This window comes from Neopelma chrysocephalum, unplaced genomic scaffold (genome assembly GCF_003984885.1).
Source record: "Neopelma chrysocephalum unplaced genomic scaffold, ASM398488v2 Primary Assembly neopelma1_25, whole genome shotgun sequence".
Classification (NCBI taxonomy): domain Eukaryota; kingdom Metazoa; phylum Chordata; class Aves; order Passeriformes; family Pipridae; genus Neopelma; species Neopelma chrysocephalum.
The window spans coordinates 47,964,768-47,973,037 of NW_020897694.1; positions in this window are offsets into that span (position 1 = coordinate 47,964,768).

Genomic DNA, 8,270 nt, shown 5'->3' on the forward strand with positions numbered 1-8,270 from the left:
TTTATGCCTACAGAAGGTAGACCAGCCCTAGCAGCAGTTTTGTTCTGCCCCTAGTAATGGCCTTTAGTTTGCTGGACAGCAGTGTCTGATTTATTTTTTTTTAATCTGGGCAAGCCTGTAGGGAACAAATAAATACTAAGGAGTTCTCCCCCAGTCCACAGTGTAGCCTTGGGAGTACTGTAGTTTAGTATTAAGAGCTGCTTGTTATTTCTGTAATTTTGAAGCACCTGTCACTGATAAAATACTTATGTGCAGAACATTAATTCTTTAAATAGAAAATCTAAATTAATGGTCCAATTCTAAGTCCTCAGCACAGAGATCCTTCCATGCTGTATAGGTGATTGGAACTATTGGAAATGGGTGAAAGATTTCTAATTAAGTGTAAAACAGTGGCAAAAAGGGGTCTCTCTGAAGCAGAGAAACTCCTCTGGATGGTTTTAGACCAAGAATTATTTCAACTGATGACAAGACCTCTAATTTTCAGGCTGCTGGGAAAAGTGATTTTGCCTCCTTGGACATGTTAGGTTTGGCTTCACTCTTGTTTCTGTTATGATGGGCAGGGAGGAGTTAGGAGAGGAATATCAAGGTTTTACCATCTTGAAAGAATTATTTTTATGTTATGATTCAATATGAAATCTACACAGATTCTACAAAGAAGAGTTTCTACTGCAGGCAAGTTTATAATTGTCTGAGGAAACATTTTCTGAGGAAGGAAAGGGATAGCTCCTCTAAGATATCCAGCAGTTCCAACTCTTGACTGCCTTCAAAATCAATCAGCACTTTTTTAAAATCATGGAATCATATATGTTTTACTGAACTTTTTAAGTCCAGACTCCTTTTCAAAGTAGATCAAATCAGATTGAGTTGCTCAGGGACTTGCTGAGTTTTGATTATCTCCAAGGACAAATATTTCACAGCCTCCCTGAGTAACCTGTTTCAATGTCAGACCACCCCAAGGTGAAATAGGTTTTCTTGTCTCTGATCAGAATTCCCCACGTTCCCAGTTGTATCCATTGCTTCTGCACCTTTGAAAAGAGTCTGGCTCCACCATCTCTATATCCTCTCAGTAGGTGTTTGGAGACAGCAGCAATATTCCTCTGTTTTTGTTCAGGCTGAACCAGCCCAGTTCTCCTGCCCTCTCCTCTTCCTTTATGTGTGCTGTCCCTCTAACCATCCCAGCGGCTCTGTGATAAATGCATTCCAGTGTGTCTGTGTCTTTCTTGTACTGGGGAGTTCAAAGGTCTGCACAGTGCCCCAGAAGGGATGAGCAGAGGAGGAAGGAAACACTTTCTTTAGCTTGCTGCCACACTCTTGCTAATGCAGCCCAGGTTGCCATGTGCTGCCTTTGCCTCAGGCACATCCCTGGATCATATTCAGTGTGTTCCACCAGGAACTCCAGATCCTTTTCTGTAAAACTGTGTTGTAGCTGGTCTGTCCCCAGCATGTACTGGGCTTATTGCCCTTCAGGTTCAGGCCATTTACCTTTGTTGAGGTTTTCATGAGGTTCCCATTTCTACAGTCCATTGAAGTTTCTCTGAATAGCAGACCTGTCCTCCAGCATACCAACCTCTCTCCTCTATTCGGTATTGTGCGTGAACTTCCTGAGTGCACCTCTGTTGCACTGCTCAGGTTGTTAATAAATAAATTAAACAGTATTAGCTCTGGTATCAATCCCTCAGGCATGTGGCAGGTAACCAGCTGCCAGTTGAACTTTGTACAGTTGACCACAACCCTCCAAGCCTGATGAGCGAGCCAATATTCCACCGAACTTATCATTCACCTCAGTAGCACCCATCTCACTATTTTGGCTATTGGATACTGTGGAAGACTCTAGCAAAAGCATTTCGCATTCTAGGAATGTTTACATTTGTCTATCTTCTCCACTCTTTCTACGTAGAGCAATCTATTTTAAGCCCTGAGAATTAACTGTCAGTCCTGACACTGAACAGAAATGCCTTAAACGAGTATGTGTCTCATAAGAATCGTGATATAAAATTCTACACTTAAGTAGGTCTGCTTTAAAATGAAAACGTTCTCTACATATATGTTCCTCCTTAGAAATCAATGACCTTTGGCTAAGGAGGTAAGCAGTTCCACTGGCAGTCTCAGCAGGCCCATGGCAGCTCCTACTTCACTTGGGAATTCAAGCACCACAGAAGCAGCACTTCTATATTGGTCTCTCACTCTCCTTCCTTCCACTTCACAATAAGTCTTCACCTGATCATGGGGCATGAAAGAATTTATTTTTAATGAGAATGAAGCTAATAAACCCAAGACACTGTAGTTTCTCTCTGGAGTAAAAATGAAGTAAAACCCCATGTGTTCAATTCTGCATGTAACTAATGAAGCTATCATTGAAATCAGCCTGGGATATTAAAAAATAAACAAATATTAGTGATATATATTTAATTTGGTTTGATTTATATATGAACACAGGCAACATGAAGAAACATTTTGAAGGTGAAATGACTGAAGGTGAATTAGGGGTACCAGGTCTTTTTATGTTTCATCTAACTTTTAGTACTTGTTATGCTGGTGTTCGTGAAACTTGATTTACCGGCCTGTATCTAGAGAAGAAAATATTTCTCACATCAGTTTTGAGTAAAACACACAACGTATACAGCTGTCTCAAATAATAACACTACAGTGGAGTTGATTCAACCTTCTCTTTATGGAAAAGAATTTTTCCACTTTTTGCCAAATCCTTAGTTCAATTTTCTGTGGATTTTTTATCCCCCAAATATTATAAAAAGCTTTTTTTCTGGTATTATATTAAGGTTCTATGCCAATTTTTAAAATAACTAGCGATATTTAATAGCAATCATACTGTGGGAACACGAAGGAGAAGGGAAGTTTTGACTCAGTAATAGATGGATTCTTTTTTAGTCCTGTTTTGTTTCTAGAGTGAACTTTAGATCTCTTGGTGTGCTTCTTTTTTGTTATCAAGAGGTAGTTGATAAGTAATTGTCCACTTGCAGATCTTGTCCTGACATGGCATACTCACTCAGATGTGGAAGCAAGGAAGTCTTCTTGTGTCTCATTGCATAACTACAGCCAGAGAAACCACAAGGCAATTCCTAAAAACTTCCCTAGGCAAGTTTTACCCAAAGCTGATGGAAAGTCTGTGTAATCTGAATGCATGATCTTGCTTTGAAAGTAGAAGTAGTGCAGTAACGTTAGTAAAGTGAGCATCACAGACATTGCAGCAATCTACCCTGTGACTTTCAAAATAGACTGGGGACTGTCTACTTTCAAGGAGACTTTTCTTTAGTTTGACGTGACATTCTGGATTTGCATACTGTCAGAACACAGGAACATAATATTAGAAAGGCTGTACTGGGTCAGCTCAAATCTGAGAGAGACATACCTGACATTCTGCCTCTGACTAGAGTCAAAAGCAAGTGCCTGTGGTTGTGCAAGCATGATGTGAAAGAGTGCAGTCTAAGATTGTGATCTACTTTCTTCTCTTCTTTGCTTCTCTTTCCTTATCTTTTTCCAGTCAAAAATGTCCATGCAGAATGGTTTTCTTTTGGAAAATGTGATTTGACAGAATTGAGACACAGCATGGTGATATGTTCATTTAGTAGAAGATTAAAGAATAAGACAGGCTCACAGGCTAAGCTGGAGTCCTGTGGCTGCCCCTACTCAGAATCAAGATGCATACAAGACAAGATAAAATTTTCTAAATTAGCCTGAAGCAGAATGCACAAGCTTTTGTCTTACAAAAGAAACAGAAATCTTTGATCTTTTATCTTGAACTAGGCTATTTTTAGAGGGGTAGAAAACAGTCTTCTGGAGAGTCTTGGTCTTTTGCCTCTGATACCTGAATGGATGATATATAAAGATCGGCTCTATACTTCCACCTTACCTTGGCATTGATATGCTTTTTTTCTCCAATAATCCCTAATGCTTGTTTAATTCCAAGATTAGTCTCCTATCTTGCCTTTATTTACTCAGGCATGTGGTAACACAGAAGATGTTGAAGACTGGCAGTTGTCTAACTGGGGGAATCAGAGTTAAAAGCCCTGGTACTATGCTGAGATGTAGTATTCACAGATGAAGATTATGAGCTACTGTTCCTTTGATGTTCAAGTGGGCAAAATCATGGCAGAAAGGAAAAAACAGTGAAAAGGAATTAAAAAAAGAGGTTTACTGGAAGTAAACACCTGGGGGGAAAAGGAATCTAAACAGTATATGGTTGTTTTCATTGAAAAAGTTGAGAAATCATTTAGTAATAGGAACTAAATCTCCCTGCAAAAATTAAAATGTTTCATGGTTCACCGGAAACTCAAATGGAAGGATCCCAGTCTAAACTGCTAGAACAAAACAAGAGCAATATCTACACTACCTAAAAAATATTTTCAATTTACCATTTTAGCTACCGTTATGTGGCAGAAGATTTATGCTCAAGACAAACAGAACGCAGATAGTACTGTTTTAGATATAAGAATCTTGAAAGGTACCTGAAAGGTACTTTGTAAGATGTCTGGGAAAACTGCAGCATTATGAGGTGGCATATATATTTAAGTTTTGTAGCTTGTCCTAGCTACAAGAATAACAAAATGATTGCTTACTATAGTTGAAACACGGCCACCAAAGATCAGACTGGAAAAATAGTGGTGAGTTTTCTGGGTTTCTCAGCAGCAAAAGACATTTTTTTTTGTTGGTCAATCAAAGTCAGTCTAAGAGAAAATCTGTTAGAGAAGCAGAGAACATCACTGTGTAGATAAGTAGGGGGCTAAGAACAGTCTAGACCATTGATGTGAAAATGTCCAGATAACAAAGCATGCAGTGAACAGTTAAATTTACGTAACCTGAAATTTAAAAATTCTTTCTTTTCTCTCCATTGATCATACATTGTATAAGGTGCATATGTTAGATGATGATTAGAGCTGAGAAAGGTGTGTTATGATGCACATTAGAAGAAATTTATGAAAGGTGTTTGGCTTAGTGTCTTCCTTCAGAAGAAATGTAAGAAGGCAATAAGCTCTTTTACAGAATAAAGTGGGTGAGACAGTAGGAGCTGGATCTGCTGACAAAGAAAAATGGAGCTAAGTGATCAAAGAGATTTCAATAGCAGCTGAATAGTACATCATAGACCTGTGGATCTGAAATAGAAGCAGCAGCTGAAATATTCAGTATTCAGAAAATATCCAGAGGTAACATTAGAAATGATCATTGGAAGCCATAGAGCCAAGTAAGGAAGCAATGGAGATTTGGAAGACAGCTGGGAGATTACTGGAGCTGTGTGGAAGTTGGGTACGTCGAGGGGAATTTGGAAGCTGTGGGTGGCCCAGATCATGATGAAAATGGTAAGTTACTGAGCAGTAGGAACAACTATAGGGGGTTTATGACAAAATTTTATGCTTTCTCAGTGGGATTATTCATTTAACAACTTTTTATGTTTTTATACTTGCAGGATAGAACAAGCTTTGGAAGAACCAGATCAGCATTTGAAAACAATAGAATCACAGGTCTCAAAATGCAGAGATAACATGTTTGGACAGATGTGACTGTAATGCTGTCAGCTGCTGCTATTCCATATCAAGGCCTCTAATATTTGCTGTTTATTCTTCAAGTCAAAGCTCTTGAAGACGTGATTAGAGGCAAATATTAGCTTTTTTTATTTGTTTTTTTTTTTAAGGAAGATTCTGAGAAAATCTTGAAATCATCACTCAACTGTACACCAACAGTTAAAAATACACACAACAAAAATAGCCTGAAACTGCTTATTTTAAATCTCAGATTTTTCACAATCAACTCTTTCAAGACCAGAGCCACGATTTGCTAACATTTGATAATTAAATGATGTAACTGAGGGCAGAAATTGGTCAATGGATTCTTTTACAAATTATGACTGTGAAAGGAAGGAATGAAGCACCTTGATATTCAGACTGTATTTCCACGGATCCAACAGGGATTTTGTCAGTAGTTTTAAAAGGCTGATTTTTTTTTCCCAACTGATTTTTTCTCCCATAAAGATATTTTGTAATCAGAAAGAGAAAAAAAATAGTCAGAAGTCATTGTGACACAAAAACTACAAAAGCCCTGAGTTACTTTGACATTTTTTCAGGGTGTAACAATTTTTAGTATGGGAACTGGAAGGAGAATCATAGAGCAAGCTGTATGGTAAGATTTGCAAAACTGCACTGCAGAGAAAGCAAGATGGGCAGAAATTTTTCAGTTTTATGTAAATCAAAGTCTCTTGGTAGTCCAATTTCTGCTTCTGATATTTAAAAGACTCTTATTTTTCCTTGGCTCTCATACCTTTGCTGGAATTGCTTTCTGTTGCAGGAGCAGAATTACATATGCTTTCTCAGGTCCATCTGACTCATAGTTGTTTCACTCTTTGTCCTGGCTAAATTGACCAATACTTACTGACAACTTGTTACCAGAAAACAGCGTTTTCTTGTTTTTTGCTGATTATTACATCATATATCGGGCATGACTGTTTCTAACCACAATGTGATGATAAAAGGAAGAAAGCAATTTCCTCTTGAAAGTTTTACTTTCTGCTGTTAGGCAGGTATTTTCCTTATTGTTCTCATTGAATCAAAAGAGTAATTTTTTTTTTCTCTAGAATAGTACAAAGCTTCAAGTGAGGATGGCACTAACTTTTGAATTCTGGCCTACTATTTTAGTCTATCACAACCAAAGGAAAGATAATCATACTCAGCATGTCAATCAGCATTATTTCTTTTGTATTACAGCCTCCACAGCTAGTTTTAATGACTGCAGTTTCTATATTGTAGCTACTGAATAAACACTAATTAGCTGTTGGGCACAAAAGTCTTAGTAGACTGAAAAGAATTGTCTGGGCATCTCACTAAGCCATCAAATAATGGAATATGTACTAAATGTGGGGACAAGAGTTTTAACTGGTAACCTTACAAAAACAGAAAAGGGAGGGGGTCATGACAATCACCAAGTTCATTGTAAGGTTCAGTACTGACAAACATATATTAAGTTTGTTGTTTTCTGTCTTTTTCTGATTTTACAGTCCATTTTAAAAGTTCTGGTGTTGTTTTGAGTCAATAATGAAGTATGGTTTTCCTTTATTATATTATTTTGAAGTTAAATTGCCCTTTTCTGTCTAGCAATGCTTTTTGTTCTGATAATCCTGAGGTCATAGAAGCAAATTTTCTTTTTCACAGATTTGAAATCTGCAGTCTTAATAGAACCTTAGATGTCCTGTCATAGAAGCTAAAGATTTTAGAATAACCAATATTAAAAATCACAACAAAATTGGGACAGTGGACAAAATTTGGAGTTGCAAGTAATTCAGAATAAAATGTAGCCTACAAAATTAGTTGTTGAAGAGGATGTATGAACTGGAAGAATCACAGGTTAAACCTTGAGATGCTTTTATGAGCCTACAGTGCTGACAGTTAAACAAATTTATTTTTCATTGCATAAAGAGAAAATACAAAGAGGACAAAGAGTAAGTGGACCACTAAACAGTTATCATATGCTGAGGTATTAGCAATGTATCAAACACTGGAATAAATTCTGGAATTATGCTGTGATAAGTCACAATACTTATTTTTCCCATCCTTGTCCATAAGCTGCATCCCTTGTTTATATTGCCTCTGCAATGACGTGATACTTAGCAAGAAGTGTCTATGATTTGTGCAAGTATATAGACCACCAGAGAATGGGAATGACAGCAATGCAAACTATTAGTCCCTAACTCCCCAACCCAAACCATTTACTACCCAGCTGTTAAATAAAACATTTGATTTGGGACATAAACTTGCTTGGTTTGGATTTTTATTTTTTTTTAATTGAGAAAGTTACTTACTGGAATTCGGTGTTCGGTTGAAAAATTACCGATGGGACTTTTTGAGCAGCTCTAAAACTGTCTGTTCTAGTGAACTATGCAACACAGGTGTTTATTTAGTCATGAATTATCCTACTGACAGAACAATATTAAACATGTGTTCAAGACCTTGCTCCTTGAGGCAAAGGTTTGCTTAAGGCAGGAAAACTGAGAAAGTTCTGAAGTCACTTATCCAATGCAATTTATTTATTTGTATACATACAACCTAAAACAGCTCACCTGAAAGCTACTAAGACCTTTTTGTCTTTGTCAATTTTCAGACAGCAGTTTGCTCGTGAGCTTATTTCTAAGCAACAATCGACAAAAACGTGTTAGCAGAAAATGAACAGTGTGTATATAGAATCGGTCGTGGGTTATTTAAGGACAGCTCTGATAAGTAAAACTAGTTAGATACGGATCTAACTAAACACATACCTACCTATAGCTGTAT